Consider the following 16,629-nt stretch of genomic DNA (forward strand, 5'->3'; position numbering starts at 1 on the left):
CGCGAGCGTCCCGCGCACTGCCGGAGGGGTCCCGCGTGCCCAGGCGGCGCCGGGTGTCCGACCCCGCGGCCGCAACGGGCGGCCCCGCGGTGCCGCGCAGGGCGGGGCGGGGCGGCGGGCGAGGGAGCGCCGAGATCCTCCCGCGCTCACGCGGAGAGGAGGAAGAAGAGGAGGAGGAGGAGGGGGATTCCCCCGCGCCGCCGGAACGCGCGGCTGTTTTCCCGTTTACCCCTTTAACCGGCTGCCGATGCTTGCGTAACGCCGCCACAGGGCAGAGCGCTCGCATCGACTTCGCTCCACGCAAACAAGCGGAACGCTCGCTTCGGTGGGGTGAAAGCGAAACACAAACGGGGCCGGCCCTTCCTTGCGGCTCCGTGGGCGGAGCGGCGCGGCGGACGCCGGCGTAGCGCGGAGCGGCGCCGCTCGTGCCGAGAGCACCGTTGCGTCACGGGCGCGCCCTGCGGCTCGCGCGGGGCACGGCGCCGCCCGCCGCGTCAGCGCGCCCCGGGAGCCTCCGCCGCGCCGCGCCGGGCGGCCGTGCTGCTGTGCTGCTGCGCTGCTGTACTGCTGTGCTGCTGCAGCCGGGCCGCGCCACCGTCTTTGTGGGGCTGCGCATCGCCGCGGGCGGGGAGGGCGCGGACAGCCGGACACAAACGCGTGCGGGCGCACGCTCGCGTACGCGCGGCCGCTTACTGGCCCCTGAGAACCGAGCGCAAAGCTGCCTCGTGCCCGGCTAATAACGTTCCACGACTCACGTGACGAAAAGTTGTTCCTTTAAATAATTCCTTTCGTATCGCCACTGCGTCTCATTTCCATTTTTAGTTATCTGAAGCGTTTTATATGCGTCCAGTTATAATCTATGAAGCCGGCAAACGAATTTGAAACGTGTGCGAGAGGAGCCGTTTTAAAGGAGAAGCTCAATACGACGCGCACACGGAGCTGGCGGCGCAGATACCGTTCCGTGGGGAGCTCGGCTCTAACGCAGCGCAGCGGGGAGCTGTGCGCCCGCAGCCTCCCGCACACAAGGACAGGACGCGCTCCCAGGCGCAGGACGGGCTCCCGGCCGGGGGCTCGGGGCGCCTCACCGGCACCGGCGCCCCGCCATGCGGAGCCGCCCCACGCCCCCGCTCCCCCGAACCCTGCAAAAGGGTCCTTATTTGGCGGCGCCCACCTCCGAGGAGCGGTCCGCCCTCCCCGCTGCCTTTATGGGGGTGTAAATAATAATCGCCTTAGATATAATCTGGCCTCGGAAAACCATTTGCAGGTGCTGTCAACTCCCTCTATAGTTCGTGAACAGAAAAAGAGCTGAGATTAGCATCTGTGACCCGAGCAAACTGCCTTTACTTTTACTTGCGGGATACACAGTCCTGAAAATATGTTTGTTTTTCCGTAATGATTAAACCTGATTTAAACTTTGGTCATGGGCACGCACCGTGCCATTACGCAAGTGGCACTTAAAGATGAAGTGTCGGCGCAGCAACAATGTGGCCTGCAGCGGTGGCGATCTCTGAAAGCCGATTGATGAAGAGAGAGCCGCAATGCAAATGCAAATAAATGGCACACCGTGGCACCTTCACGGGGAACGAGTTGCCAGGATCGATCTTCTTTGTTAGAAGAGAATAGATTGAACGGTGGCAATGTCACAGAGCTGCGGTGCGTGGCGGCTCCGTTCCTGCGAGGGCTGCGCTGCGCTGCTCACCTGGTGCCCTCCGCACCCTTCAGCGCTGGCGGTGGGGCCGGGGCAGCCGCATGGGCCTGGCGGGCTTTGTGCTGAACGTGGTGAAGTGTTTGTTTAGCTCTGAAATAATCCAGGAATTAATATTGCGTTTGGAGGAGGAAAAGAGGAAGCCCCAACAATGAAGCCATTCAGGTGCCCGATGTGGCTAGATGAAAGCAAGCAAACAAAAAATAGCATAAGGGGACAGTGATGTGTTTAATAAAAGGGAGGGGAGCACCAGGAGAGACCGGGCGGCAGTTGCGAACAACCGCTCTGCAATTGCTTTTTTAAGCGAGTCAGCACTTTGCGTGCAGTACTGGGACTCTGCACGTCGCCCATTGCTCCCAGCCCGTCAACAGTCCCCATGGACAGGAACGCAGTTCTCACTGTCAGAAGTAATGTCTAACTCCTTCCTTTCATGCTAGGATAAACGCTGCCATCCAAGAATCCTTTTCCCTTTATGCCCCTTACCTGCTGTATTCCATACTGCACACACACGCACATCTGCGTAATGCCAAAACACCAAGTGAGCCTTGGATTTGAATGGAGGAATCAAAGTGATCGTAAGAAACATGGGGTGTGCAGACTGGACAACACCTTTCTTAATGCAGCTGCTAGGAAGTAGAGGGTGCACTGCAACATGAAGGAAGAAGGGACACATTCCATGTGCCTGCCTGAGCCCCAGGTCTGCCAGGTTCTACTCTTGTGCCACCAAAGCACTGGGATCGCTATTGATTTTGGCACTGGAATATTGCTGATTATTGATCAGCAGTCCAATGTTAATTATGCGGAATATAGGACAGCCCCAGCGTTTGCAAGCAGCAATAATTAGGAGCCCATGATCTCAGCAGTCTGGGAAAGAATGCTCCAAATGCTCCCAGCCTGGGAACGCACTTAACTCTTCCCTGCTCGTGGTGCAAAGCTCTGGCACTGAATGGTGAGGCAGTTGCAGCAGCTGCTCGGGATGGAGGCGCTCAGCCGCAGAAAGGGCTCTTCCCTCCATGGTCAGAGCAGCGGCTGCAGCTGGGAAAAAAACGGGCCAGAAGGAAAGGGCGCTCCTGAGAGTGTGATTGACATGGATTTACCTCAGTATAGCAAATAAAATCAAATCCTCACAATCAAATGACTGGCTCCAAAACAATGTAGAGATTAGCAATGAACAGAGCTTGTAGGTATAGGGAACGCATTCAGCAAGTCAAAACACAAACACTTCAGGTAGAAGCTGCAGAATTTTGTCAAATTCAAAGTTGAGCAACACTGTCTTCTATTAGAAGCTGCCACAAAGTGTCAAAACACCTGGTTACAAAGAACAGGAGTGTAATTACATGTTTCTGTTTATCATTTCAGTTCTCATCTCATTATAATTCTGTATTTTCCTACCATCCTTCAGGTAGCAAGCCTTGTTGACATACACAGAGCCTACTGCTTCCCTCCTCCCTCCCTTCCTCCCTCCCTCCTTCATTCCATCCTTCCTGTGTTTTTCTTACTCTCCAGCCTGCAGCACTCAGACGTGTCCAAACAGCCGCTGCCCAAAGCGCTGCCCACTTTGGTGGTGCGTTTCCACATTTCTGCTCCCCGTGCCGCTCACACCACCCACAGCTGTCCTGCTCTGTGCCAGCCCCTGATGCCAGGCAGCTTTGTGGCCCCACGCCACACAAATGTCCCATTTTTGCCCCGGGAAGTAGTTACAGTGTGAGACCCAGCCCAAATGGATTTTCATTCAGCTGACTTTATGGTTTTTAAACCCATCTGCGAGCCCAGATTTCCATACGTTAACTAACCTTTGCCAAATCTTACGGTGCAAAATAAGACACCTATAATGAATTCTGCTAACTCTGCAAGAGACTCGGCACTGTGTAGCATATTTTATGCTTGGATACATAGAGACTGGGTCCTCTCCGCTGCTTTTATTTTTGCTTTATCCCTGGCCTGTTTTCATCTTACATCCTGTGGACGTAGTAAACAATCAACAATAATGAATCAACTGAATCGGTACATTTTTTTCAAGCTATTCCCACCGAGAGCCACTTGCACTTTCATGACAGCTAAGAATCTGCCAAACATTAGCTTAGTTACCAGTAAGACAGCCCCCCTCCCTTCACCCCATACACAGATTGTTTATCAAAACGTTCTGCCAAGAAAAATATCCCTGCTTTTGGCCTCCGCCAGTGATTAATAACACTTGAGAACTGAACAAAACTTTACTGTGTTTTCCAAAAATGGGGGAGGTGGGAAGAGGAGAGGCAAATTAAAAGAGAAAAGAAGGGGGGGAGAAAGAAGAAAGGAAGAAGAAAGCAAGCAACAAAGCAAGAGGGAAAAGAAAAAAAGGAAGAGGAAAAGGAAAAGGAAGAGGAAGAGGAAAAGGAAAAGGAAAAGGAAAAGGAAAAGGAAAAGGAAAAGGAAAAGGAAAAGGAAAAGGAAAAGGAAGGAAGGGAGGTAGGAAGGAAAAGACACCACACACTCTTCAGGTATTTCACATGGCACAAGCTGCTTTTTCTCTGTAACCAGGCCGTATAAAGAGACCTGAACCACTTTTTCTCTAAGACCACATTGTAAATGCTGATTAACATTGTTTTTGAAAGAAGGATTTTATGGACATAGGATGAGGGTGAGAATAGAGAGGGAAGGCATGTTCCTTTATTAGGACATATCAAGATAAGCTTTGGGGAGAAACGGAGGAAAAAAAGATCATTTACTTTCTTTTCAAAGACTGTTGGTAAAATTCCTAAGGGAGACCAAGTGCCAGAATTAACTGTCTTGGTGTATTACTTTTAGACACTGCTGCCCGGGTGAATTAAGTCAAGACTTCAAGCAGCAGCCAAAGATAGCTGCAAGCTGAAAAGAGCGATGCATTTCCTTGTTTTGTGGTGAAACTCACAAATTTGTGGAGATTGTTTTGCTCCAGGGGTTTTTCTTCTCTGTCTCTCTCCCCTTTTGGGCTATTTTTACTATTTCATATTTGGTATTTTAAATGTGCTTTGCAATGGGAAGGTAAAGTAAAAAACAAGCGATTGTTAAGAAAAATAAGAGAAGTTAAAGAAATGTACGTGCTTCCACGTGTACTGCATCTATATGTATACATACATATACATACATGTCAGAGCACCCAGGCATTCATGTTCTGTGAGTTATTTTTCATTACCTCGTACTCCAAAAGGCATTACTTAGTAAAAGATAATAAACAGCACTCGAACAGTGGGATATAGACTAGTGAAAACAGTTTACTGAAATTAATGATGCTGGATTGAACTAAACCTTCCCTTTGGAATTAGTGCCAGACATAGTTTTCCTGAACCCTGTCCAACTGCCTGAGCGACAGACAATTTTCATTCTATTTGTGCTAAAGGCTTATGACTAGTGCTGGAAAATGAAGCCCTTGCCCTTGATCTCAGTGCAGATTAAAAAAAAAAAAAAAAAAAGCAGAACTGTGCCAATTTGTTTCCTCTGCCAACAGAAGCCCTTGTGCTTTGGGTAATGCAAAACAATAAAAAGTTCACATGCAAACTCTCCATTGAAAGGAAACCCACCAAGAGCCATCTACTTCTGCTACATTCATCAGCCAGTTTCCGAGATTCTCACAATGTCAGCAAAATGCAGAGGCTAAGGGCAGAAAATATTTACCAGCCAGCAACAGCGCCTTCTTTTTCTATTCCGTGCCTCATTGCTATGCATCTGATGACGATCTCTACAAAATACCCCACTGTAAATAAGCATGCTCCTCCTCCTGCTCCCGCTGCTTGTGCCCAGCACTCAGATACTGCACGCAAATCTGTTGTCAGAGCTAATTCTGTTTTTGAAGGATGAAATACACGTTTGACACACGCGCAGAGTTATGCACAGTGGCTATACTGTACTGCTGTCAGCCAGCTAATCGCCAATCACTTTTTCCTAGATTATTAATAAAATCAGAACCTCAAGCAGAAGGCGTTTGCTTTCATTGTACAGTCTGCACTTGTGACACAGTACATGTGGAAAATTTTGAGTGCACTGCAGTGAATGGTCTGGGGGTTAGTTTTAGCTTCCGCTAAGTACCTGGCAGGCTGCCACAGCTGAAGGATTCTGGGAACAGAAAGGCTCCCAAGTACAAACTGCCAGCATTAAGCAGTCCTGACAGCTCTGCTCCTTCCACACTTGGCAGCAGTTCAAAGTGCTCTTTCATTTGAAAGGCTGGAAGGCTGCCATGTGCATTTGTGCATTGCAGATTTGCTGTGCCTGCTCTCATAAGGAACTGATAAATGCCGTTGCTGTTGCCATGGGGACAGGAGGCTATCAGAATGGCCTTGTGATCTGCAGCCTCTCAGCTCTGCCTCTGCAGGGCTTTTTTTTTTTTCCCCCTTTTTCTTTTTTTTCTTTTTTTTTCTTTCTTTTTTTTCTTTCTTTCTTTCCTTTTTTTTTTTTTTTCTTCTCTGAGATGTGCAATAAATGTTCTAGAAAAGGTTAACTCTTGAAGGACAGGAAGTGCTGCTTTGAAAGGACAGGGCGAGCCTCCTCCAAGGTGCTGGGAACAAGACGAACACATACCTGCCAACTGTCCCTGCGTGGGAAGCGCTGCCCTTGGGGATGTTCAAGGCTGGAAGGGAGGAGGAGGAGGAAGAGTAGAGACCTTCTCCCCACTCAGTCTCTTCAGAATTCCCTCCAGTTCAGGATCTCTCAGCATAATTAAAGGGCTGTCCCCTTTCTTCCCCTCAGCATCACCACATACAGTTCTCAGATGTTCATGGAAATGAATTAATTCACCACTGAACTTGTAACATGCCTGGTGCCTTTAGTGCTCATTACCATCACAGGACAGCTAGTGGGATTAGATCCATTATGCGGACTCCATGTGTGGTTAATGTGAGTAAAAAGAATGAGCAGTGTGATATAAAACTGCATGTTTAAAAGATCTTAGTGACAATGCACGTCCTGGGAGTGAATCTTGGCTTGTTCTAGTTCCCAAGATTAAAATAAACACACCCTTGAGCTATGCACAGCCTGATTGTGCATAGAAATGAGTGTGCATATCTCCTTCTAAACGAGTACAGATAAAAACAGAGGTGGCAAATATTTCAGCCAGAATTTATACCCGTTTTCCTCCATCTCCTTCTTTACACATTCTTTCTTTCCGTCTCTGCCCAGTGATAAATGCGGGCTCCCCGAAGCCCCCCGCTGCACTTGAGTAAGCCACGTTCTGTTTAAGCAGGGCGAAGTCTGTGCGTGACATCACAGCGGGAACAATGGACACAGCACTGCATTGCTGCGCCGCGGCCACGCAGCGCGCTCCGGGGCAGCCTGTAACGAGATCAAGATGGGCACGGATCTGTGTTCCCTGAGAAGGCAGAGAACGCCAAGGAGCGGTCAGACGGCGAGTGGCACAAAGCAGGAAGAAGGGAGATTTGGGGGATTCTGTGTATGTACCGGAATGTGACCGGTTCTAAGGACTTTGTTTAAAACTGGGAAAAAATCAACGACCCTGCTGATGAACGCATTGCCCCCTTCCTTCTCTAAACGTGGATTCCGCCTTTCAAAATTGCACGCTTTTATCTCTATATGTGAATGGCAGTATGTGAAATGGCACACTGCAACTGAACAAACCGAAGGAAGTGAGTCCCCACCCCACACGCTTTCAGCTCACATTGCACAGATAATCTGCTTCACCAGCCGATGGTAAAAACCCGGGGCTTTTTCCAACGAGCGCCAAAATTCTTTAAGTTTCACTCCATTTCCACTTACTTTTCAGTGGGTACATTGTTTGGAAGGATTTTGGCTGCGAATGCGTTAAGCCGAGGTGAAAGAAAGCAGTCACTTGCAGAACATGCCCGGGAGATCGTGTCCAAAGCAGCACAAACACGCAGGCAGACGTGTATGCGCATGCACGCACGCACTCTTCACCTTCTCTGAATTTTCTGTTAGTTCCCGTTCTCCAACAAATTAAGGCATCTGTGATTCTGAGTTTTCTGTCTGACATCAAATCCTGCCGGCTAAAACAATCTGCATATGCAAATGTAGATAAAAGCGACCTGCACACATGTACACGGCAATGTCAGGGCCGCACGCAAGGCTGCGTTTCAGAAAGCCTCTGCACCAGCCAGGGCAAAGGAAATATTTCTTCCTGGCTGCCTGGGCCTTTTCAAGTAAATAAATAAATAAATACACACAAAGCTAAGTGTAATTCTACTGTAATTTCTTTACCTGATTCTCTCTGGGTTCTTGCCTACGGTTGTCATGGTAATTTGATAATTCTGGCTTGCTCACCACACATTCTGTTTGTCTCACTGGATTTCCTGATTATTCAGGAAACTCGTTTAAAAAACCTTCCCGTCTCTCCCCCCTGCCCCCATTCTGGGCTCAATCCTGCTTTTTTTTTTCATTCCTCCCGCACGGAAGAATGTGCATTATTTTGCTACAAATCTACTGAGGTGAAACCGTTCACTCCACACACCCGAAAATGGAGCCTGATGAGATAAGCGCACAGAGCAGAGCGCTGCTGGTATTTTCTTTCATGGTCTGTGACAGGGGAGAGAGAGGAAATGTGGAAAGATAACTACATATAGATTTCTTGTAAGGTTTCTTGGATCTTAATCCTATAGATATTACTTAGGCTTTAACTGCTGCATTTCCGACAGCAGAAACACGTATTTAATGTTACCATTTCAAACATGACAGACACGTTTGTACCCAGAGTGAGAGAGTTAGAATATATTCTCTCAGCATGACAGAGAAGAAGCAATATTTTTATCCGGGGGTTCAAGTGACAGTTTATACCAGAAGCAGCAAACTGATCGTGCTTGGAATGCACCAGTGAAACCTAAAGAAAAATGCATGCTGCTAAGTAGTATTTATCTTGGGTGGGTGGTTACAAAGGGTTTATGTCATTGACACGTGCATCTCTAGCAGTACTCAGATTCTATACAGTTGATATCCACACACATATTATATAAATAGACATTATATATATATAGATACCTAGATCAGAGAACATCAACTTGCTTTTTTGTTGTTCCTCACCCAGATGTGGTTTTTGTGATAGCAGAACAGAGCTATCCTGTGGACGGTTACCTTAAACAATTTGCTGGAGTATATAGTTTCACATCATTGCCTTTGTGCAGTCCTCGTACTTGTGGCCTCTGCGCCCTTCAACAAAGGGTTATATACTTTTCTGTGCTGGTCAGTGCCTCGTACAGCTCCGCCCTGACATCATTAGGATCTCAAAGGATTCTTTCAAAGCAAGCTTGTAATGTAACTGATATATTTTTTTCTTCCCAGTTTAGTACAATTTAGACCTAGTAATTTACACTGTATACTGTCACTACAGAATTAAAAGTATTCATGGAATCTCCAAACTCTACCATCTCTCCTTTGGTCTCCATTGTTTTCTTCTTTCTCATTCTGTTAATGGAAAGCACATTGAGGGCTTTTCTAAGTCACATTTTGATGCAATCGGCCATGCTGTGGAATCTGCTAAGCACAGCGAGCCCTCCAGCTGAGACAGCCTCCAGCGCCCCAGCACCCTCCACAACCCAGGAGATCTGTGACATCATCTGAAACAACACCCTGGGTGCTGCCCGGCCAGGAAGGCTGCTGCTCCTCCTCACTGGAGATTTAGAAGGTGTCACTGGCATTATGTGGCATGTGGCTGCGATGCTCATACTTGATTCTAACTGTGAAATTTCTGTTAAAATAACCCTTTGTTCATGGAATAAAGGACCCATAAATCGGTTTGGAAACTTTTCAACATTGCAAATCTCACTTTCTTCCTATTTCAGTTTTCAAAATTTCATTTTCAGTAAAATAAAAATGACATGTTTTATCCGGTTCCTTGGTAGTGTAATGAATCAGCAATGAACACATTGTCTCTTGTGTGCTAAAACCCTCCTATCTCCCACCACTACTCAACAGAAGAAAAGGCGTCAGTAAATCACATATAGGACATCTCATGTTAAAATGGTCTTAAATTGATTCTAAACTATTTTTTATGTATTTTTACAATGCAGACACTGCAGAACCTCAGCAGACTGTACGTTTCATAACTAGAAGAAAAATGATGGCCTCTCTCCTCTCAAAAGAAAGCTGAGCAGTGGAACACTCGATTTTACCTTTTGCTAGCCCCTAATTATTTTTACAAAATACATCCAGTAGCATTTATTACTTGAGTGATCATAAATATTTACAAAGGAATTACAGTCTAGAAAGCAACCTACACAACTGATGCCTTTTTCTTTTCTTAGAATGTTGTTTACATACCTGCTGATTGGCACAGTTCAGCACTGCTAACAGTGTACATTAGTACATCAGTGTACATCAGCAAAGTCTTGCCACGCAAATTACCAAGACTTTGCAACACAAATAGAACAGGCTCAGCAATTTCTTTTAAAAGTCAGTGTGCTCTAGTCCATTTTTTTATTACTGTTATCTTTAGTTCTGTGAACATTCTGTGAAGCTTTGGAACATTTCCCAGTCTGGATCTATAGAATGTTTCCTGGGAAAATGTATAAAGAGCCTGTGTTCTGCTTTACTCTGTGCTGGCAGTGCCTGCGTGCATTTGGTGAGCTGGCTCTTTGAAGACCCAGCCCATGTATGGAGTCCAGTCAGGCTGAAAAATGTAGCAGTTAAGACACTTTACAATCCCAGATCTCTTTTAAACAAAGGTGTGGTTTAGCAGGACTGGCTGCTTCTGACCTCTTTCAGCCTCTTATTATTGCAGCTGCTATGATGTAAGGCTGAGTGAGTACGGTAGAGCTGAAGTAGCTGAAGCTCAGGGAGAAATGCTGAGAACAGCTGTTTTACTGTAAACACGAACAAGGGGCTGACTTCATTTGCAAGCTGGAAGCATTCACAGTTTTTGCACAAATAATACTTGGAATTTAATCTAGATATTCACAGCACAAAGAAAAAAAAAATCCTTCTATACGTTACTGCAGCTTGGAATGAAACAGATTCTCTGCACAGACATGCATCCCAGCAAAATCAACAGGGAATTTTCCACATTAATACACAGCTTCACACAGATGATACAGACACACACACATGAAAAGAAGAAGCAATATTCATCTGCCTTAGCTATTTCTAAAGCCGGTACCGTGCCAATTACATACCAAAAATATTCAATTGCAGCAGACACTGATGTCTGCTGATTACTGCAGAGCTACAAATGGAATTGCATCCAGGAGGGCACAGTGGGATTTGAATGCTTTCCCTCCAGCTTGGAGCTGCAGTTCATGGATGTTAGGAATCAGATTTCAGACTTCATTTTCCTCATTATATTCTTCAGATTTCTTTATTCTGAAGCAAGTGAAAAGTCTCAGACAAAGTGATCTTTGCAGCAACTGCAGAATTCATTGATATCACAAACATCTTCATATATACATGCAGTCATTTGGGCTAGATTCTCCAGATGCTGTGTTCTGGATTGTTTATTTTTGCCACATGATCAGTGTAATGGGGTCGGCAAGGCAATTCAGCCAGGTACTTGCAGATCAACCAGCGCAGATACAAAAAAGCCTCAGCTAGTGGCAGTCACTGCAGTCACGTGCAACGGCTCTTGATTTCCCAGGACCAGTGAAAGACATATGGCTTGGAAATGGTTAAAAGGACCCTATTTCTCACGGATCCCCAGCCACCAGCCTAGTCTCTTGGGCCCACTGGTAGCCTGCACAACATACAGTAGCACTGACAGTGTTAGAGCTCACACTGGGGTCCGTGCTGGCAGGGAGACAGCCCCGGGATGATGCAAGGATGGCTTAAAGCTGCACTTTCACCACCCTCTTTGAGGTCTGCCAATAACTGCTTGGCCAAAGCTTGGGGTCTGGGCAGCAGTCCCTACTTACAGACTCTTTCCAGAAACTCCCCATATTAAATGTAAAGCTATGTAGATCCTGACTATCTTCCCCATTTTTTATTATTATGGTTCACAGGCTAAGTAGCGTAAACTCTGCTCAGCTCCTTGATAAAAAACCAAGGAAACTTGGGGTACAGATAGGCTTGTTAAAATGCATCACTTCGAATGAAAATCTTAAAGTTGGGCCTGTGCTGTTGCATGTGGACCCCTATGAATGAGAAATAACCATAACCATTTGGATATCTGACCTTCTTAGAGTTCCCACAGCATTTCCCACAAATACAGAAGTATCATAATTCAATGTCCTTCTAAAATTCAAAGCTAGTTAATTGTATATTATATTGAGACAGTCAAAGTGTTAAATTTTGGTGTTAAATTTTAGGAAAGCTAACTTCCAGCTCTTCAGGGAGTCAGTCAACAAAACGCCCTGGGAAACTGTCTTTATAGGCAAGGGTGCAGAGCAGAGCTGGCAGATCCTTAAGGAAGGTTTCCTCAGGGCACAAAAGCTCTCCATCCCCAGGTGTAGCAAGTCAGGAAAGGAAGGTAAGAGCTTGGCATGGCTGAACTGGGACCTGCTGGTCAAACTGAAGAGCACGAAGAAAATGCACAGGCAATGGACAGGTACCATGGGAAAAGTATCAGGAAGCTGCTAGGCTATGTAGGGATGGGGTCAGGAAAGCCAAGGCCCAACCTGAACTAAACTTGGCAAAGGGTTCCAAGGTATCTTAACCAGAAAAGGAAAGTCCAAGAGGGCACAGCCCCCGCACCACTGAGTGACACAGGCAGGCTGGTAACAACAGACAAGGAGAAGTCTGGGGTACTCAACAATTTTTTTGCCTCGTTCATCTTTGATAACTGCTTGTCACGTCCCAAACAATTGGTTTGAACAGAGGAGATCGGAGAATCAGTGTCCCTTCTACTGTTAGCAAAGATCAGGTTCATGACCATCTGAGTCTATGGGTCTCAATGAGATGCATCCCAGAGCCCTGAGGCAATTTGCTGATGTAGTCACCATGCCACTCTCAATGACATGTGAAAGATCACGGCAGTTAGGTGAAGTCCCAGGTGACTGGCAAAAAGGCAAAATCAGACCCATTTTTAAGAAGGGTAAAAAGAATGAGCCTGGGAACTACTGATCTGTCAGTCTCACTTCTCTGCTGGGCTAATGCAAATGGAAGACAGGAAGGTGATATGGGAGAACCAGCATGGCTTCACCAAGGGCAAATCCTGCTTGACCAACCTAGTGGCCTTCTATGATGCTGTCACCACATCAATGCACAAGGCAAGAGCCAATGATGTCATCTATCTGAACTTCATGAAGCCTTTGACACAGTACCCCACAACATCTTTCTCTCCAAATTGGAAAGATGTGGATTTGATGGGTGGACTGTTCAATGGACAAAGAACGCTGCAGGACAGAGTCCTGAGTAGAATGGTGGTCAATGGTTCCATGGCTGGATGGAGATCAGTGACAAGTGGTGCCCCACATGTGTCAGCACTGGGACCAATACACTTTAATATCTTCATTAATGACAACAACAATGGGGTTGAGTGCATCCTCAGCAAGTTTGCTGATGACACCACACTGTGGGGTTCAGTCAATGCACCAGAGAGATTGCCCATGCCTATAATTTCTTCTCAAGCTGAATGCTGACCAGGGTTACAGCCAGCATACTGTTATGTTTGGAATCATATCTCATCCAGGAAAATGATACAAATGAACCTGGGAAATAAGCTGCAGCTTGAGAAAGTAATAAAGCATGTTACAGTGCTCCTATGTAACTGGAGATGGAGGGGCTGCTTCCAGAACAGCAACTGGAAAGAACATACTGGCACCTGAGCTGCTGCATCAAATTCTTTCCTTTCTGTCCTGGAAAGGCTGGAGACCAGATGAGAAGCTGTAGGCTGGCCAAAAGTGATCCCACTTTGTGCCCTACAGAAAACTCCAAAAATGCTACCTGAGACACCAGCCCCAGCTATGGTCATCACTATCAGAACCATTCAGTCCAACAGTGGCATCAGGAACCCCACAGCAATGTGTGAGCAAAGAGCGTCTCTGCTCCAGGCTGGCAGAACAAGTTCAGGCAGCCATTTCAGGCATGGTATTTCTGAAAAATAACAAATGCTCACCCTAAAGCTCTCGAGAAAATCAGGAACACTGGATTAAGTTTGGATTTTGTACTGGAATTCCCCATTGAACATCCCTATTTGATGACAGAAAAACAACTTCAATCTAGCTTGTTCAAGGTATCTGAAAATAAGTTCAGTCAAGTTTCTGTACTGGGAAAATGGCTATATTCTCTAGCAAGTAAAATATTAAATTAAAAAAAATAATAATTACTCTAGTTAAAGATAAAGTCAGAGCTGATTTTTGCAGCTTTTAATTTTAAAGGTTCCTGGAAGAGCCGAATGAATAATGGAACATTTATAAGAAGGAATACAAAAAAAAAGTCTATGTCAAATACACTGGGGAGGGAAATGTACATCTCTAAAATAGGTTTTTTAGGTGACATCATGAGAGTCAGGTCCAAAGAGGGGCTAAGTTGTCCAGAACTTAGACCTCACAGAGTCAAAGCGAAAAGTATTGGGTTCCTAGAAGGAAATTCAGAACCTCTCATTCTGTGTCTAGATTTCTTATAAACAACATGGGGGAAATTAAGCGTCTCTCAATATGGTATCCAAAACATCTGTTTCTGTATTTTATCAAGTGACTATTTATATGAAATATTTAAGAAACAGTTGTGAAAGCTGGGAAGGGAATCTAAGAATCTCTCTGCCAGATGGATGCCTTAACTAGTACAGTCATGCTTTCTCTTACGTTGTCTCTGCTCTCTGTGTCTCCCATTCTCTCTTTCTCTGGCCCAATGAACTTAAATTATTTTCTGCAACATGGCACGGTTTCAATAGGAAGGGTGGGGGATGCCTGCCTTCAAAACAGCCTGTAGTCTGGTGGTCAAGCCTTCCTCCTGGGACGTGAGAGTTGGAGTCTCCTCACGCACAAAACATTCTTGTGCTCACAGACAGGAAACAGTGAGGGCGCACTTGAGAACTCACCTTGTTTTTTCTAATTTCTAGCTTCTGTTATATAGATAATAAAAGGAAATATTTAACAATAACCAAGAGAATTACTGACACTTATAGACACCTTTAATCTTTGAGATTCCAAAGCAAACAACAGGATATGCTGAAGCAAGTTTGCCCTTTGGACCTAGCAGAAGCGCCCAAGCATGCACAAATCGGTCTTGCCATACTTCATAAATTGTTGCAATATGTGCTTGTTTGCGTGCCAGACCCATAGGCTGAATTAGAAGAAATTTCTGCTTGCACAGTATCCTTTTTTATCCATTTTTTGTACAGAGAGTAACACTGTTTCAGCTTCAACCTCATTCACCTCCTTCTGCCTTCCCAGAGTAGGAACACAGCAGTTGCATTTACGCCCTGAGCAGGAGTGTACCTGGAGCCTTACCCACAGGTATGCACATTTGACTCACGCTGCTTGCTATCTGTTTATCATCTCCTGGGGCATCTCACAAGCAACACTGCACAAGCTTATGTTATGTTAGGAGATGAATGAAACTTCGTGTTATTGAAAGTGCAGAGAAGAGCTTCAAGGAGGTAGAAAATAATGAAGTACATTGAATTTTGGCCAAGACGGTAAGATTTAATAACTTGCCTTCGAACAGTATAACCTGGGATCTGCTGAAACTACAGCTATGGCCAGTTGTTTGCCAGGATGTGGGTTTCACTTCAATTTCACAGTTCTGCAGGTTGGACCCTTTTGATTCTACTTTAGTTCTTCCTGTATTTAAACAAAAGAAAAAGGGGAGGAATTTCTAAGTCTGCACAGCTCCTGCTGGCAAAGCTACACAGAGCTCACAGAACAGTAGGGAGGGAACTTTCCAGAATATGGATGTCTGTTTTTTCAGCCAAACCAACACTTTCTGCTCAGACTATCGTGGCCAGCCACCCTCAGGCTGCCCCTGTGCTGCAGCCAGCCAGGAGTCCCAGCAGGGCAGATCCTGCTTCCAAGGTTGCTTCATCATCCGCCTACCTGCTGCACTCATATCAGAAGCAGTCACAATGGCCCCACAGTGTGCCTCCATTTGACTGCCAATTGCTCTCTGCATTAACAGCCCTTGTGTACTGAAGGAACGTGAGCCAAACCCGTCATAGTTTCTAGGGTTGTTTTCTTTTTTTTAAATTGGGAATTTTATGCAACACAGGAAGTCATGGTTTCCCAAGTCCTTGCCATAAAGAGTGTCTTTGGTGAGCATTTTGTTCTTTTATGACCCAATCAAATCCTGGGCAGTTAGCTTATAAATAATTTCAAGTCTGTATTTAAATGTTCTGCTGAATCTGGGCCAAAGTAAACCTGTGTTTGGAGATAAAAGGAGTTTCCTAAAATTATGGATTCCGAATTTTTGTGCATACCATATAAAATCAAAAATCAATGATATTTTATATTAGCTTCGTTAATATTCTACATTCCTTCCTTCCTTTTCCTATTTAAACGTAGAGCATTTGAGATGTGTAAAACATGCTTTTATTACTGGGGTTTTGTTTGGCTATAGTTTTAGCTTTTGTATTTTTCGCCACATGGTTTTCAATTTTACACATTGGGAGTGACCAGCTAGGATAAAGGAAGACCTCCCTGAAAGAACTCCCCTGATCAGCACAAAGTCTCTTGCACAGTCCAGGGGAGAAGAAGAAATGCCACCTATTCCATCTCAGCCAAGATTACATTCTACAACCCTAGAACATGTTCTTCCTTTTGCTCAATTCACACAAATTATTACTGCTATATCTTATTATGAAATTAATTGAGTAATTAGATGACGAACACGCCCCAGTTTGTCTCTCAAGCAAACACACAGAGTTGCACATCTGCAGTAACACATTCCCATCACTCGCAATTAAGTGTCTTTATCTTAACATTTTCCACCTTGAAAAAGGAAGTAGAAATGTTCAGCACACAGAGGCTACTCTGACTTAGAATTCGTCGTTCTCTGCTTCCACTGCCAATGACTACGCTGGGAAAAACTATTCTAATTATATCTTTAGTAGGTCTGTCACAGTATATTTTAACTAGTTCATG

This window comes from Meleagris gallopavo, chromosome 5 (assembly GCF_905368555.1).
Source record: "Meleagris gallopavo chromosome 5, MGAL_WU_HG_1.1, whole genome shotgun sequence".
Classification (NCBI taxonomy): domain Eukaryota; kingdom Metazoa; phylum Chordata; class Aves; order Galliformes; family Phasianidae; genus Meleagris; species Meleagris gallopavo.